The sequence below is a fragment of the Castor canadensis genome, unplaced genomic scaffold (genome assembly GCF_047511655.1).
Source record: "Castor canadensis unplaced genomic scaffold, mCasCan1.hap1v2 HAP1_SCAFFOLD_295, whole genome shotgun sequence".
NCBI classification, from domain to species: Eukaryota; Metazoa; Chordata; class Mammalia; order Rodentia; family Castoridae; genus Castor; species Castor canadensis.
Genome location: NW_027395414.1, coordinates 43,879 through 62,043, shown reverse-complemented (window position 1 = coordinate 62,043; position 18,165 = coordinate 43,879). Strand labels below are relative to the sequence as shown.

General features: G+C 41.3%; 1 long non-coding RNA gene across 2 annotated transcripts in view; it reads right to left on the bottom strand.

Moving 5' to 3' along the window:
• Positions 1-2,620: 2,620 nt before the first annotated feature.
• LOC141420509 (uncharacterized) overlaps positions 2,621-18,165 on the bottom strand; it is a 37,909-nt gene continuing 22,364 nt past the window's right edge. The window contains exons 11-19 of one of the 2 annotated variants that reach the window (XR_012445053.1): positions 17,095-17,174; positions 16,304-16,388; positions 13,690-13,793; positions 12,595-12,668; positions 11,800-11,920; positions 7,439-7,518; positions 6,648-6,732; positions 4,037-4,140; positions 2,621-3,015 (exon numbers count right to left, since the gene is read on the bottom strand). This is a non-coding gene — a long non-coding RNA (uncharacterized lncRNA). Of the gene's footprint in view, positions 4,141-6,647; positions 6,733-7,438; positions 7,519-11,799; positions 11,921-12,594; positions 12,669-13,689; positions 13,794-16,303; positions 16,389-17,094; positions 17,175-18,165 lie in introns of both variants that reach the window. The other variant, XR_012445052.1, reaches the window with a different exon arrangement.

The window sequence follows — 18,165 nt, the reverse complement described above, 5'->3', positions numbered from 1 at the left end:
ACCCAAATTAATAAAATTAGAAGTGAAAAAGGGGAAAGCACAACAAGCACCAAGAAAATCCAGTGACTCGTTTTGGAGTATTTTGAAAACCTATATTCAAATAAATTGGAAAATAAAAGACTGGTCAAATTTCTAGATGTGTATAATCAGCCAAAATTGAACCAAGAGGACACAAATCACCTAAATGTATCTGTAACAAGCAATGAAATTGAAGGAGCAATAGAGGCTCCCAAAAAGAAATATCCAGGATTCACTGCTGAATTCTACCAGACGTTTAAAGAAATAATACCAACACTCCTCAATCTTTGCCAAGAAACAGAAAGGGCAGGAATGGTGCCAATGGCATTCTATGAAGCCAATATTACCCTCATCCCCAAACTGGACAAAGGCACAAAAAGAAATGAATTATAGGCCAATCACTTTATGAAATTAGATGCAGAAATCCTCTATAAAATACTGGTGAACTGAATTCGATAACGTATCAAAAGGTCATATTATCATGACCAAGTCAGTTTCATCCCAGGGATACAGGGATGCTTCAATATATGCAAATCACTAAACGTAATCTAGCATTTTAATAAAAACAAAGAAAAAAACATGATCTCAATAAATGCAGAAAAAACCCTTCAACAAATTCAACATTCTTTCATGACAAAACTGTTGATGAAACTAGGAACAGAAGGAAAGTGAGTCATACAATAAAGGCTATATATAACAAGCCTACAGTCAACGTCATACTAAGTGGAGGAAAAATTCAAACAATTTCTTCTAAAGTCAGGAACAAGACAAGGGTTCCACTTTCTCCATTAATGTCCAACATAGCCTTGTAATTTCTAGCTACAGCAGTAAGATAGGAAGAAGAAGTGAAAGAAATTCGAGTACGAAAAGAAGGATGAAACTATCCTATTTGCAGATCACATGATCTTAGACCAGAAAACTCGGCCAAAAAAAACTCCACCTTCAGAAATGTAGAAGGACACAAAATCAATTCACAAAAATCACTGGCCTTTGTATATACCAACCAAGAGCAGACGGAGAAAGAATACAGGAAAACAATTCCATTTATGATAGCTTCCAAAATAAACTTAACAAAGGAAGTGAAGTGAAAACTATAAACCACTGAAAAAAATCAAAGTCAGCTAAAACTGATAGAAAGGTCTCCTATGCTCATGACTGGCAGAGTCAATAGTGTGAAACGGCTACATTACCAAAAGCAATCTACATGTTCAACGCAATCCGCATCAAAATTCAAAAGACATTCATCAGAGAGAATGAAAAATCACAAAAAGTTCATTTGAAAGCCCAAAAGACCATTAAGAGCCAACACTAGAGATCACAATACCCAACTTCAAACTATACTTCAGAGACATAGCAATCAAAACAAAAACAGACATGTTTACAACTACGTACCGAGTTACAGAAATACACAAAGACCCAAACGCATAAAGAAAGAAAGAAGGTTGTCCGGGAGAAATTAACACGACCCTAAAAGGTCTAAGGGCTTCCCCTGCAAGAATACACAGCCAAGCTACAAAATGCCTGGCCCTGATCGCAAACCCATTTCTCTGCCCCTCACACAAACCAACACATCTCATCCAAAGGCACAAGTGTGCCAGGAAGCAAAGTCAAGCCAGTTTCACCATTCCCCCAGCTTGCCAAGCCCCTTAGAAACATGGACAGACTACAGAGCAAGGCGAACAAGACCAAAGCCTCCTGCCCTTTGGAACAAGAGCCCAGGGAGCCCAGGCACCCATCACAAGCCAAGCCAAGGCAAGCCAGGAAAGCCAGCAAGCAGACAAACAAGCAAGCTAGGAGAGGAAACTCACCTGGAGGTTGACAGGCTTCCGAATACCGAATACGGGGGGACTTGACACAAACCCCTGGCCTGAGGCAAGCCGCCGCCTTGAAGCGCCTGCCTAGCCGCCGCCGCCGCCCCCCCCGTCCGGGGCCGGCCGCTAGGGAGCTGCGCCACCGCCCAGGCGGGTGCAGGCGCCTTCCCGCCAGCACGGGTCTCCCAGCGGCGGTGGCGCTGCCGCACCGAGCTGCTGCCCGAACGTCCTCCCCCCACCAGTGGCCCACTCCACAGCGCCGAGGCCCCAAGCCCTGGCTGCTGCAGCCCATCCGGCCGGGTCCCCTTGCTCACTCACCCGCGCGAGGCTGGTCGGTTCTCGGGTCCTCCGTGTGCGCGCGCCTGCGCGCCCGCGATGCCTGGCCGCTCAGGGTGGCAAAGGCCCCAGGGGGGACTCCCGCAGGAGGCCGGCACGCAGCCTAAAAAAGACAAGCCTGTCAGAAGACAGCTTCAAGCGCTGCCCAGAGCCCAGCTGCACGGCGCACGGCGGGGGGGGGTGGGCGGGGGTCGGTAAACGTCCCAAACACCAGACTTGGCCTGCCCAGAAGGACCCTCTGCCTCTCTCCCAGAGCAAGAGCACCAGGAGCCCTCCTCTTCTCTGCATTTCTCCAGGAGTCCCCCAGGCTTGGGTGGCCTGCAGGGACCTGGAGCCCAGCTCCGACCCCCCTCCACACACACACACACCCCCCGACCCCAGCTCTGCAGGGCCCACCTCCCTCCACCTGCCATCCACTCCCCTGCCCCACCCCCACCCGCCCTCCCTCAGCAGCCAGGGCCAGCCCAGGAGGCAGGGAGGGAGGCTTGGTGGGATCCTTTGCCCAAAACTGCCTCTGTCTGCTGTGCACAAACACAGCACTTCACAGAGCAGGGCCAGGGCACCTGCCTCAGCTCACTGGAACCCACCAGCCAAGGAACCTGCTCAGCCCTGCCCTCCTCCCCCAATGCGTAGGTCTCCCCTAAGTTTTCAAAATTGCACCACTCATTCTTTCCAAGGTCCCCTACACTCCCTGGACATTGTCCAATCCTCTCCTCCTCTTTGCTCCCAGCACCTCCATGCTACACTCCAGGAGATCCCCACCGTCCCCACCTCACCTTAGAGCAGATCCATGCCTGATGAAGGAAGTCATCCCAGTGTAGTGAAATAAAACTTCTTCAAAGTTTTTCTTCTGCAAATCATAAAGCATCATATTCCTGGTGTGTACACTTCACCTGTACCCATATTACTTCTCCCCTGTATACTACTGTGTCCTGAACTCAGAAGAAAATCACATTTGCAGCTTATTTTACTGTGGGCCTCAACTGTGCAACATGCTAAGAGGAAAAAAATAAAGCCTAGCCTCTCGCTGAGCCTTGTGACAACATATACACAAAATGTCTTTATATGGTATCTACTACACAGAGATGTTCAGGAAGTACTGCTACTCTTTTTCCTTTCTTACCTGTCCCATTTTCCTCTGCACATTTCAAGTTCCTCTGCCAAAATTCAGATCAAACACCATTCATTCATTAACACTTTCTATACAATGAGAGCCTATGATGAGTCTCTACTCCCACTTCCTGCATGGGGACAGGAAATGTTTCTCTTCTTTTTTACCCATTTCACCTCACATTTATCCTGTTATACTAAATTTCTTTCCTAATAAACTTTACTATTATTTTTGTTACAAAAAATAATAGTGTACAAAAATACTAGCGAAGTACTATCTTCTTTCCCCAGTATTACTATTGTATTTCTTCTTCCCTTTCATATTCAATCATTCACTCTTTGCACCTCCCTCCCTCTCCCCTCTCTACAATACTGTATTTTGAACTATTTCATTCTATTTAATGTAAAAATAAACTTATCATGACAATTCATTACATTTTTAAGAAAACAAAACTGTTCGTGTGTATGCTGGGGTTGGAGTGGGAAGGTGATCTGAAACAAGAAAAGTAACCGAACTGCCATGTTTTTTTCTCTTCCCATCTTTCCGAAGTCAAATAAGGAGGTGATTAAGAAAATGTAAAGAGCATTCCGGAGCAGTCTCCAGAGTCAATATTCAAGAAACAGATACATTAAAGTCTTTCCTAAAAATAAATAAATGCCATTAAAAGCATTCCAAGTTTGGTAAATCACTGCTTAAAATCTCACAGTTGTTAATCCATATGAAATATACAACAAAGTACAAGAGAACATATTCTACTTACCAACAAGGAGCCACCCAACACTGGAATTGAGTGATTTGGGGACAATGTTGTCAGGCTTCCTTTGATCCATTACTGGATGTTTTTCTAGTTCAGCATCTGAAGAGCTAAAATATGCCAATGGTTAAGTATAGAATGAGCAATTCATAAAATTACAAGAGGAACCATGGGGGGGGAATTTATTGAATAAATGAGCTTTATTACATCAAGTTGTTTCCTTGAAAGAAAAAAGGTAAAAATGCAACTAAATAAACTCAATTTCAAAATAAAATGTAACAGAATGGGTATTTGTAATGTCCTGGTTTCATCATTTTAATGTGAGTAGTGACTAAGGTTAAGTTACTTAGGTTTACATGATTACTCTACTCTTTTTAATAATCTTATAAGCTCATACTTAGCTTTCTTAGACTTGGAAATACCGAAAGCTGCCTTTCTTTTCTGAGTACTTGTTTTTCCTCTCTGTTTCTTTCCTTTATTGTTGTGCTGGCTGGGGGTATATTGTGGCATTTACAAACATTCTTACAATGTGATTACTTTACTCTTAAATCTAATAAGAAATAACTATCTTACTCAGGCTTGGTGGGTCATGCCTATCATCCCATTACCCAGAATGCTGAGGCAGGAGAATCCCTAGTTCAAAGGTCAGCTTGGACTACACAGTGAGATCCTGTCTCAAGAACAACAAAATAGAATCTACTGCAAAATCTTCACAGGGAAAATGATGGAGCATTAAAAAAAAAAAAAAAAAAGGAAATCGGTTGTTTCCTTTTCTTCTACCCTTCCTGAGCAGTTCAACCAAAAAGCTAAAAGGTGAAGCTGGAAGGAGCAGGCATTTGTATGTGAGGTAGAGAGGAACAAACATCTTAGTAGCCTGGAGTTGGATGTCAGAGCCTGATAAGAGTAAATTAAGTATCCGCTTGTGTGAAGGTTTATGGAGGACAGACAGCACCTCAGGGTCTCAAAGCCAGAGTGAGATGAACAGGGTATAGTTTTAGGAAAGAGACAAGGTGCAAGGTACTGGAGATTGAGAGGAAGAAGGGAATTTACAGCAGGGCTGAAAGTGATGAGAAGAAATCAATCTCAATTTCTTGGAGCCTGAGAAGACTGAGACCCTAAGTGAAAAGCGCTTCTATGGGAAGGTGGCAAGTGCAGAATATCAGTCAGAACCAAGAAGGAAGACATTACACCTGACACGGGTAAGCAAGAGCTTCCAGGCATTCTGAGGAGTGTTTGTTTGGGAGCAGAAGTGGAAGCAGGATAAGAAGAGCATATACAATGGAGGTGGCCCATACAGTGTGTAGGGGAGGAGAGTTAATCAATTAAAGAAGTAAATTAAGGATAATGAGAACCAAGTTACTCGCTGCTGTAGGATATACAGAGGAGGAAAAGTAGAATGAACCCTGGATGACAGACAAGAACTGGTAGTATAATTTTCAACATAAATGAATATAGAAACAGAACTACAAATATGTGCGGGTATGTGTGTACTTACATATACACTCACTAGAAAACAGCAAAACTCCAGTAAAAATGAGCAGAGAACATTGCTCCTAAAAACTACTTTTCACCAAGAGGAATTGGGGCTCTTTGAAGAAGTGGCTGATTCCACAACTAAGGCAGAGAAAGTAAAAATGAATTTTCAAAAAAAGAAAGAACTTCTCAGAGAAGCATGGGGATGTGTGAAAAGGATTCAGAGCCAACTTCAAGAGCCTCCCATAATCAGGAATGATAGTTATTTATTAAAATCCATTAAGTAAGACAGGAAATTTTGAGTCCATACCAATATAAATAATCAACTAAATTTTGTTGAGCAGCAGGCTAGTCCTATCACCTCAGATTAACCTCCCCCAAATACTTATTAATGACAAGGAGAGGCTGTGAAAAGTATAGAAATTAAGTGTTCAAAGTAAACATGATGAGTAACAGGATAATTCAACATTTTACACCTCTGAGTCTAAGAATACAGCCTCCGTCGTCTATGCTGCTCTTGCCAAACGTGCATATAACTTGAAGCTGATCCATCTAGCCTCTCTCTCCTGATGGGTTATTATACTACGCTCCAGATATTCTGTTTCTCTAACACTCAATAAAGGAAATGAAAATATTTAAAATTAGAGCTAGCTGTGCTGGTCTGCACTAGCAATCCCTCTTATCCCTGCAAGCTCATCACTGGGGAAGCTGAGGCAAGAGGATCAAAACATCCAGGGTGGTCTGGGTTACAGAGTGAGTTCAAGGCCAGCCTTAGCTACATAGCTGCCTCAACAAACTATTAGGGACAAAATTCTACATCTTCTTTTTGTCCTTCACAAAGAAAGGCCACCCTGTGTATTGACAGGATACAAATAATCTGACAGAAAATGAGTAAAACACATACACAAGTAATTTACAAAGATAATGAATAGTATCGGTACCAATTAAAGACAAATGCCATCTGTTTTACTCATCAATGAAATAAATGAAAATTAAACAGACTGCAAGCAACTACACTGGCAAGACTTAGGAAAACAGGCACTCATACAGAATTGATAGTAATAAAGCAGTCAGTAGGCTTTGAGAAGAACAATTTATCAGATACTATAAAAACTATAAACAGGTAAACATGTTTATCTTTTACCTTTTAATTCTAGAATTCCAATCCTTGACAGTATTTCTTCCGGCACAAAGATGTCTTCTCAAGGACCATTAATTGCAATAGGTATCTGTATCAAACACCAAGAAACTGTAAGAACGCAGTTAATTTATAGAACACTCTCATTATAAAATAATATGCAGTCTTTTCAAGACTGGGTGCCTCAAATGGCTGGTAACACAACACAGCTGGGAAGTATGTAATGTTAACAGAAAAAAACAAGTTAAAAAGCAAGATATATACTATTTCAACTTATGACTTAGAAGAAGTCTGTGCCTTACATATATCTTACACCTAATATACTCTATATAATTTTTGAAAATTAAAGAAGTAATGTTTCTAACCTCCATTAAATTTTAAAATCCTGTCCCTATCTTTAGTATGAAAAACTATATGCTAAATTCTGTAAGAACCCTCGCTTGCCACAGTAAGGTAAAGCAGATCCTAGATTTATTGAAGGAGATAAAAAAGATGTATCATCATAAAATTCATTGTAAATAAAGTTAAAGAGCGGGGACTATTACCTGGTCATTTACATAATGCAAAAACACCTAGCATGTAAAATATATGAGTCACAAAAGTGTTGCATTCTAGAGAAAGGATTTACTACCATAGAACTCTAGGGCCACAATGACTATCTATTAACAGAAAAGTAAAATAATGACTGCTGTATGGCACTCAAGAAATATTTATTACATGAGTTAACTGCTTCTAAAACAGGTTTAACCATGTCTTCTAGTAATCTCCACACAACTCAGAATAAGAAGTACACTTACAGCCAGGTGTGATGGAGCACACCTATAATCCCAGTTCTTCAGAGGCTCTGAGGCATGAGGATCCCAAGTTCCAGGCCAGCCTACAGGGCAAAAGTCTCCTCAAAAACAAGTCCAGTCCATGGGCTCACACCTTTCACCTAACCAAAACGCAGATGTTGGGAAGATCACAGTTCAAGGACACCCTGAGCAAAATATTGCTAGACCTCACCTCAACCAAATAAACTGGCACATTGTAGCAGGCAACTGTATAAACATGAGCAGATTAAAGAGCAAGCCAAATAAATGAAAAGCCTGCTGACACTTATTAATCAAGGTGAGGTCCCTGGGTTTCTCCTACCAATGTACAGGCCAAGCATGACTTATTAGATACCAAGAGTCCCAAACTCAGGTAAAATGATGTGTAGGTCACATTACATCATCCACAACTCCACTGCCATTCCCTGTGGGAGTGAGGTGTGGCCCAGTCACATCCTCAGTAAAAAAAAACCACATTCTACCACCTTGAAAACTCTGATAGTAAGCTGAAACTAACAAGCTTCCTAAAGAAAAGTGACCCATCAAACAGCTCAATTCCAGCTCCTGTGGTTGGCCTGCGGGTTAGAAGGGACCAGCCATTGCTAACACATCAGCTCCTCTAGGAACTTCTTTAGAGAACGTGGCTAATCAAACAAGCTGACCATGACTGCTGAACTCCAAGAAGAGCCTGAGATTAAAAACCCTGAGTGAACCCCCCCCTCCCAAAAAAGAATGCTGTCTAATAGAGAAGGGCACCATCAAATGCCACACAGCCCAACCTATCAATCTTAAAATGGGAGAACTCTCATTAGAAATCAGACTGAAGCACCCAGTGTAATCATTAAACTCAGAGAAACAACCCACTTCCCCCCCATAAAAAAAGAAACTTGGACAATTAAGATTTCTATATGAATATAGATGTATATGTAATATTTAATTATTAAAAAAAATCTAATACTTAAACCTCCTTTTTCCATTCTTTTGAAATTTTAATTTCCTTAGCCTCCTCTCCTGTTTCATTTTTTTCCTTACCCCTGACATCCTTTTTTTTTTTTTTCATCTTTTCCTATCCTCTCTTCATGTTCTCCCTCTTGTCCCTTCTCCTCCATACTAACCATTCACTGAGTATTCTATCATAGAGACTTTACACATTACTCCCATTCTTCCTACCCCTCTCCAATCACTAACAATAGCACCCTCTCCCACAATGACCGAAACAACCATTGGCTTGGGTTGAAAAAGATTTACCAAGGTGATGGCCCATTCAAACAGGCAGGAATAGCTATACTTATAACAAATAAAGTAGACTTCAAGCTTAAGTTAGTCAGAAAACAACACAAAGTAGAAACTTCATGCTAATAAAGAGCAATACATCAACATGAAGTAACAATTGTTTACTTGAATGCACCCAAAGTCAGTGTACCCAACTTCATTTAACATACACAACTATACCTGATATCACGGGCACTCTGCACAGTGATAGTGGAAGACTTCAATACTCTTCTCACACCAATACATAGGTCATTCAGACAAAAGGCAATATAAAAACTTTAGAAGTCATTGACACCACAGAGCAAATGGACCTGACAGAGGTGTACAAAGTATTCAATTCTGCAACAGCAACAAGGTACATTCTTCTCAACAACCCATGGAACGTTCTCCAAAATAAGTATTTTAGCTCACAAAGCAAGTCCTAAGGAATAAAAAATTTAAATGTCTGACCGTAACAAAATAATCTGAACTCACAAGAAAAAACAAAAAAACAGAATATATTCAACCACCCGGACACTGAACAACACACTGCTCCATGATCAGTGGATCATTGAAGAAATGAGCCAGCAAATCAAATGCTCCTGGAATTTAATGAAAGTGAAAGCACAACAAAAGAAAAGAAAATGAAAGCACAATCTACCAGAGCCTATAGGACACAGCAAACTCAGTGTGCTAAGGGAGAAGGTTCACAGTCATGAATGCATATATTAAAAACGCAAATCTCAAATAAATGACCTAACGCTGTATCTCAAACTTCTAGAAAAACAACAAACTAAACCCACAACTAGAAAGAGAGGATCAATAAAAATAAGGGCCAAAATTGACGAAATAGAGAACAAAAAAACGGCTGAAAGAAAAATCTAGTTGTTTCCTATGATAAACAACATTGATAAACCCCTAGCAAATCTGACTAAAATGAGGGAAAAGACCCAAATTAATAAAATTAGAAGTGAAAAAGGGGAAAGCACAACAAGCACCAAGAAAATCCAGTGACTTGTTTTGGAGTATTTTGAAAACCTATATTCAAATAAATTGGAAAATAAAAGACTGGTCAAATTTCTAGATGTGTATAATCAGCCAAAATTGAACCAAGAGGACACAAATCACCTAAATGTATCTGTAACAAGCAATGAAATTGAAGGAGCAATAGAGGCTCCCAAAAAGAAATATCCAGGATTCACTGCTGAATTCTACCAGACGTTTAAAGAAATAATACCAACACTCCTCAATCTTTGCCAAGAAACAGAAAGGGCAGGAATGGTGCCAATGGCATTCTATGAAGCCAATATTACCCTCATCCCCAAACTGGACAAAGGCACAAAAAGAAATGAATTATAGGCCAATCACTTTATGAAATTAGATGCAGAAATCCTCTATAAAATACTGGTGAACTGAATTCGATAACGTATCAAAAGGTCATATTATCATGACCAAGTCAGTTTCATCCCAGGGATACAGGGATGCTTCAATATATGCAAATCACTAAACGTAATCTAGCATTTTAATAAAAACAAAGAAAAAAACATGATCTCAATAAATGCAGAAAAAACCCTTCAACAAATTCAACATTCTTTCATGACAAAACTGTTGATGAAACTAGGAACAGAAGGAAAGTGAGTCATACAATAAAGGCTATATATAACAAGCCTACAGTCAACGTCATACTAAGTGGAGGAAAAATTCAAACAATTTCTTCTAAAGTCAGGAACAAGACAAGGGTTCCACTTTCTCCATTAATGTCCAACATAGCCTTGTAATTTCTAGCTACAGCAGTAAGATAGGAAGAAGAAGTGAAAGAAATTCGAGTACGAAAAGAAGGATGAAACTATCCTATTTGCAGATCACATGATCTTAGACCAGAAAACTCGGCCAAAAAAAACTCCACCTTCAGAAATGTAGAAGGACACAAAATCAATTCACAAAAATCACTGGCCTTTGTATATACCAACCAAGAGCAGACGGAGAAAGAATACAGGAAAACAATTCCATTTATGATAGCTTCCAAAATAAACTTAACAAAGGAAGTGAAGTGAAAACTATAAACCACTGAAAAAAATCAAAGTCAGCTAAAACTGATAGAAAGGTCTCCTATGCTCATGACTGGCAGAGTCAATAGTGTGAAACGGCTACATTACCAAAAGCAATCTACATGTTCAACGCAATCCGCATCAAAATTCAAAAGACATTCATCAGAGAGAATGAAAAATCACAAAAAGTTCATTTGAAAGCCCAAAAGACCATTAAGAGCCAACACTAGAGATCACAATACCCAACTTCAAACTATACTTCAGAGACATAGCAATCAAAACAAAAACAGACATGTTTACAACTACGTACCGAGTTACAGAAATACACAAAGACCCAAACGCATAAAGAAAGAAAGAAGGTTGTCCGGGAGAAATTAACACGACCCTAAAAGGTCTAAGGGCTTCCCCTGCAAGAATACACAGCCAAGCTACAAAATGCCTGGCCCTGATCGCAAACCCATTTCTCTGCCCCTCACACAAACCAACACATCTCATCCAAAGGCACAAGTGTGCCAGGAAGCAAAGTCAAGCCAGTTTCACCATTCCCCCAGCTTGCCAAGCCCCTTAGAAACATGGACAGACTACAGAGCAAGGCGAACAAGACCAAAGCCTCCTGCCCTTTGGAACAAGAGCCCAGGGAGCCCAGGCACCCATCACAAGCCAAGCCAAGGCAAGCCAGGAAAGCCAGCAAGCAGACAAACAAGCAAGCTAGGAGAGGAAACTCACCTGGAGGTTGACAGGCTTCCGAATACCGAATACGGGGGGACTTGACACAAACCCCTGGCCTGAGGCAAGCCGCCGCCTTGAAGCGCCTGCCTAGCCGCCGCCGCCGCCCCCCCCGTCCGGGGCCGGCCGCTAGGGAGCTGCGCCACCGCCCAGGCGGGTGCAGGCGCCTTCCCGCCAGCACGGGTCTCCCAGCGGCGGTGGCGCTGCCGCACCGAGCTGCTGCCCGAACGTCCTCCCCCCACCAGTGGCCCACTCCACAGCGCCGAGGCCCCAAGCCCTGGCTGCTGCAGCCCATCCGGCCGGGTCCCCTTGCTCACTCACCCGCGCGAGGCTGGTCGGTTCTCGGGTCCTCCGTGTGCGCGCGCCTGCGCGCCCGCGATGCCTGGCCACTCAGGGCGGCAAAGGCCCCAGGGGGGACTCCCGCAGGAGGCCGGCACGCAGCCTAAAAAAGACAAGCCTGTCAGAAGACAGCTTCAAGCGCTGCCCAGAGCCCAGCTGCACGGCGCACGGCGGGGGGGGGGTGGGCGGGGGTCGGTAAACGTCCCAAACACCAGACTTGGCCTGCCCAGAAGGACCCTCTGCCTCTCTCCCAGAGCAAGAGCACCAGGAGCCCTCCTCTTCTCTGCATTTCTCCAGGAGTCCCCCAGGCTTGGGTGGCCTGCAGGGACCTGGAGCCCAGCTCCGACCCCCCTCCACACACACACCCCCCCCCCCACCCCAGCTCTGCAGGGCCCACCTCCCTCCACCTGCCATCCACTCCCCTGCCCCACCCCCACCCGCCCTCCCTCAGCAGCCAGGGCCAGCCCAGGAGGCAGGGAGGGAGGCTTGGTGGGATCCTTTGCCCAAAACTGCCTCTGTCTGCTGTGCACAAACACAGCACTTCACAGAGCAGGGCCAGGGCACCTGCCTCAGCTCACTGGAACCCACCAGCCAAGGAACCTGCTCAGCCCTGCCCTCCTCCCCCAATGCGTAGGTCTCCCCTAAGTTTTCAAAATTGCACCACTCATTCTTTCCAAGGTCCCCTACACTCCCTGGACATTGTCCAATCCTCTCCTCCTTTTTGCTCCCAGCACCTCCATGCTACACTCCAGGAGATCCCCACCGTCCCCACCTCACCTTAGAGCAGATCCATGCCTGATGAAGGAAGTCATCCCAGTGTAGTGAAATAAAACTTCTTCAAAGTTTTTCTTCTGCAAATCATAAAGCATCATATTCCTGGTGTGTACACTTCACCTGTACCCATATTACTTCTCCCCTGTATACTACTGTGTCCTGAACTCAGAAGAAAATCACATTTGCAGCTTATTTTACTGTGGGCCTCAACTGTGCAACATGCTAAGAGGAAAAAAATAAAGCCTAGCCTCTCGCTGAGCCTTGTGACAACATATACACAAAATGTCTTTATATGGTATCTACTACACAGAGATGTTCAGGAAGTACTGCTACTCTTTTTCCTTTCTTACCTGTCCCATTTTCCTCTGCACATTTCAAGTTCCTCTGCCAAAATTCAGATCAAACACCATTCATTCATTAACACTTTCTATACAATGAGAGCCTATGATGAGTCTCTACTCCCACTTCCTGCATGGGGACAGGAAATGTTTCTCTTCTTTTTTACCCATTTCACCTCACATTTATCCTGTTATACTAAATTTCTTTCCTAATAAACTTTACTATTATTTTTGTTACAAAAAATAATAGTGTACAAAAATACTAGCGAAGTACTATCTTCTTTCCCCAGTATTACTATTGTATTTCTTCTTCCCTTTCATATTCAATCATTCACTCTTTGCACCTCCCTCCCTCTCCCCTCTCTACAATACTGTATTTTGAACTATTTCATTCTATTTAATGTAAAAATAAACTTATCATGACAATTCATTACATTTTTAAGAAAACAAAACTGTTCGTGTGTATGCTGGGGTTGGAGTGGGAAGGTGATCTGAAACAAGAAAAGTAACCGAACTGCCATGTTTTTTTCTCTTCCCATCTTTCCGAAGTCAAATAAGGAGGTGATTAAGAAAATGTAAAGAGCATTCCGGAGCAGTCTCCAGAGTCAATATTCAAGAAACAGATACATTAAAGTCTTTCCTAAAAATAAATAAATGCCATTAAAAGCATTCCAAGTTTGGTAAATCACTGCTTAAAATCTCACAGTTGTTAATCCATATGAAATATACAACAAAGTACAAGAGAACATATTCTACTTACCAACAAGGAGCCACCCAACACTGGAATTGAGTGATTTGGGGACAATGTTGTCAGGCTTCCTTTGATCCATTACTGGATGTTTTTCTAGTTCAGCATCTGAAGAGCTAAAATATGCCAATGGTTAAGTATAGAATGAGCAATTCATAAAATTACAAGAGGAACCATGGGGGGGGAATTTATTGAATAAATGAGCTTTATTACATCAAGTTGTTTCCTTGAAAGAAAAAAGGTAAAAATGCAACTAAATAAACTCAATTTCAAAATAAAATGTAACAGAATGGGTATTTGTAATGTCCTGGTTTCATCATTTTAATGTGAGTAGTGACTAAGGTTAAGTTACTTAGGTTTACATGATTACTCTACTCTTTTTAATAATCTTATAAGCTCATACTTAGCTTTCTTAGACTTGGAAATACCGAAAGCTGCCTTTCTTTTCTGAGTACTTGTTTTTCCTCTCTGTTTCTTTCCTTTATTGTTGTGCTGGCTGGGGGTATATTGTGGCATTTACAAACATTCTTACAATGTGATTACTTTACTCTTAAATCTAATAAGAAATAACTATCTTACTCAGGCTTGGTGGGTCATGCCTATCATCCCATTACCCAGAATGCTGAGGCAGGAGAATCCCTAGTTCAAAGGTCAGCTTGGACTACACAGTGAGATCCTGTCTCAAGAACAACAAAATAGAATCTACTGCAAAATCTTCACAGGGAAAATGATGGAGCATTAAAAAAAAAAAAAAAAAAAAGGAAATCGGTTGTTTCCTTTTCTTCTACCCTTCCTGAGCAGTTCAACCAAAAAGCTAAAAGGTGAAGCTGGAAGGAGCAGGCATTTGTATGTGAGGTAGAGAGGAACAAACATCTTAGTAGCCTGGAGTTGGATGTCAGAGCCTGATAAGAGTAAATTAAGTATCCGCTTGTGTGAAGGTTTATGGAGGACAGACAGCACCTCAGGGTCTCAAAGCCAGAGTGAGATGAACAGGGTATAGTTTTAGGAAAGAGACAAGGTGCAAGGTACTGGAGATTGAGAGGAAGAAGGGAATTTACAGCAGGGCTGAAAGTGATGAGAAGAAATCAATCTCAATTTCTTGGAGCCTGAGAAGACTGAGACCCTAAGTGAAAAGCGCTTCTATGGGAAGGTGGCAAGTGCAGAATATCAGTCAGAACCAAGAAGGAAGACATTACACCTGACACGGGTAAGCAAGAGCTTCCAGGCATTCTGAGGAGTGTTTGTTTGGGAGCAGAAGTGGAAGCAGGATAAGAAGAGCATATACAATGGAGGTGGCCCATACAGTGTGTAGGGGAGGAGAGTTAATCAATTAAAGAAGTAAATTAAGGATAATGAGAACCAAGTTACTCGCTGCTGTAGGATATACAGAGGAGGAAAAGTAGAATGAACCCTGGATGACAGACAAGAACTGGTAGTATAATTTTCAACATAAATGAATATAGAAATAGAACTACAAATATGTGCGGGTATGTGTGTACTTACATATACACTCACTAGAAAACAGCAAAACTCCAGTAAAAATGAGCAGAGAACATTGCTCCTAAAAACTACTTTTCACCAAGAGGAATTGGGGCTCTTTGAAGAAGTGGCTGATTCCACAACTAAGGCAGAGAAAGTAAAAATGAATTTTCAAAAAAAGAAAGAACTTCTCAGAGAAGCATGGGGATGTGTGAAAAGGATTCAGAGCCAACTTCAAGAGCCTCCCATAATCAGGAATGATAGTTATTTATTAAAATCCATTAAGTAAGACAGGAAATTTTGAGTCCATACCAATATAAATAATCAACTAAATTTTGTTGAGCAGCAGGCTAGTCCTATCACCTCAGATTAACCTCCCCCAAATACTTATTAATGACAAGGAGAGGCTGTGAAAAGTATAGAAATTAAGTGTTCAAAGTAAACATGATGAGTAACAGGATAATTCAACATTTTACACCTCTGAGTCTAAGAATACAGCCTCCGTCGTCTATGCTGCTCTTGCCAAACGTGCATATAACTTGAAGCTGATCCATCTAGCCTCTCTCTCCTGATGGGTTATTATACTACGCTCCAGATATTCTGTTTCTTTAACACTCAATAAAGGAAATGAAAATATTTAAAATTAGAGCTAGCTGTGCTGGTCTGCACTAGCAATCCCTCTTATCCCTGCAAGCTCATCACTGGGGAAGCTGAGGCAAGAGGATCAAAACATCCAGGGTGGTCTGGGTTACAGAGTGAGTTCAAGGCCAGCCTTAGCTACATAGCTGCCTCAACAAACTATTAGGGACAAAATTCTACATCTTCTTTTTGTCCTTCACAAAGAAAGGCCACCCTGTGTATTGACAGGATACAAATAATCTGACAGAAAATGAGTAAAACACATACACAAGTAATTTAACAAAGATAATGAATAGTATCGGTACCAATTAAAGACAAATGCCATCTGTTTTACTCATCAATGAAATAAATGAAAATTAAACAGACTGCAAGCAACTACACTGGCAAGACTTAGGAAAACAGGCACTCATACAGAATTGATAGTAATAAAGCAGTCAGTAGGCTTTGAGAAGAACAATTTATCAGATACTATAAAAACTATAAACAGGTAAACATGTTTATCTTTTACCTTTTAATTCTAGAATTCCAATCCTTGACAGTATTTCTTCCGGCACAAAGATGTCTTCTCAAGGACCATTAATTGCAATAGGTATCTGTATCAAACACCAAGAAACTGTAAGAACGCAGTTAATTTATAGAACACTCTCATTATAAAATAATATGCAGTCTTTTCAAGACTGGGTGCCTCAAATGGCTGGTAACACAACACAGCTGGGAAGTATGTAATGTTAACAGAAAAAAACAAGTTAAAAAGCAAGATATATACTATTTCAACTTATGACTTAGAAGAAGTCTGTGCCTTACATATATCTTACACCTAATATACTCTATATAATTTTTGAAAATTAAAGAAGTAATGTTTCTAACCTCCATTAAATTTTAAAATCCTGTCCCTATCTTTAGTATGAAAAACTATATGCTAAATTCTGTAAGAACCCTCGCTTGCCACAGTAAGGTAAAGCAGATCCTAGATTTATTGAAGGAGATAAAAAAGATGTATCATCATAAAATTCATTGTAAATAAAGTTAAAGAGCGGGGACTATTACCTGGTCATTTACATAATGCAAAAACACCTAGCATGTAAAATATATGAGTCACAAAAGTGTTGCATTCTAGAGAAAGGATTTACTACCATAGAACTCTAGGGCCACAATGACTATCTATTAACAGAAAAGTAAAATAATGACTGCTGTATGGCACTCAAGAAATATTTATTACATGAGTTAACTGCTTCTAAAACAGGTTTAACCATGTCTTCTAGTAATCTCCACACAACTCAGAATAAAAAGTACACTTACAGCCAGGTGTGATGGAGCACACCTATAATCCCAGTTCTTCAGAGGCTCTGAGGCATGAGGATCCCAAGTTCCAGGCCAGCCTACAGGGCAAAAGTCTCCTCAAAAACAAGTCCAGTCCATGGGCTCACACCTTTCACCTAACCAAAACGCAGATGTTGGGAAGATCACAGTTCAAGGACACCCTGAGCAAAATATTGCTAGACCTCACCTCAACCAAATAAACTGGCACATTGTAGCAGGCAACTGTATAAACATGAGCAGATTAAAGAGCAAGCCAAATAAATGAAAAGCCTGCTGACACTTATTAATCAAGGTGAGGTCCCTGGGTTTCTCCTACCAATGTACAGGCCAAGCATGACTTATTAGATACCAAGAGTCCCAAACTCAGGTAAAATGATGTGTAGGTCACATTACATCATCCACAACTCCACTGCCATTCCCTGTGGGAGTGAGGTGTGGCCCAGTCACATCCTCAGTAAAAAAAAACCACATTCTACCACCTTGAAAACTCTGATAGTAAGCTGAAACTAACAAGCTTCCTAAAGAAAAGTGACCCATCAAACAGCTCAATTCCAGCTCCTGTGGTTGGCCTGCGGGTTAGAAGGGACCAGCCATTGCTAACACATCAGCTCCTCTAGGAACTTCTTTAGAGAACGTGGCTAATCAAACAAGCTGACCATGACTGCTGAACTCCAAGAAGAGCCTGAGATTAAAAACCCTGAGTGAACCCCCCCTCCCAAAAAAGAATGCTGTCTAATAGAGAAGGGCACCATCAAATGCCACACAGCCCAACCTATCAATCTTAAAATGGGAGAACTCTCATTAGAAATCAGACTGAAGCACCCAGTGTAATCATTAAACTCAGAGAAACAACCCACTTCCCCCCCATAAAAAAAGAAACTTGGACAATTAAGATTTCTATATGAATATAGATGTATATGTAATATTTAATTATTAAAAAAAATCTAATACTTAAACCTCCTTTTTCCATTCTTTTGAAATTTTAATTTCCTTAGCCTCCTCTCCTGTTTCATTTTTTTCCTTACCCCTGACATCCTTTTTTTTTTTTTT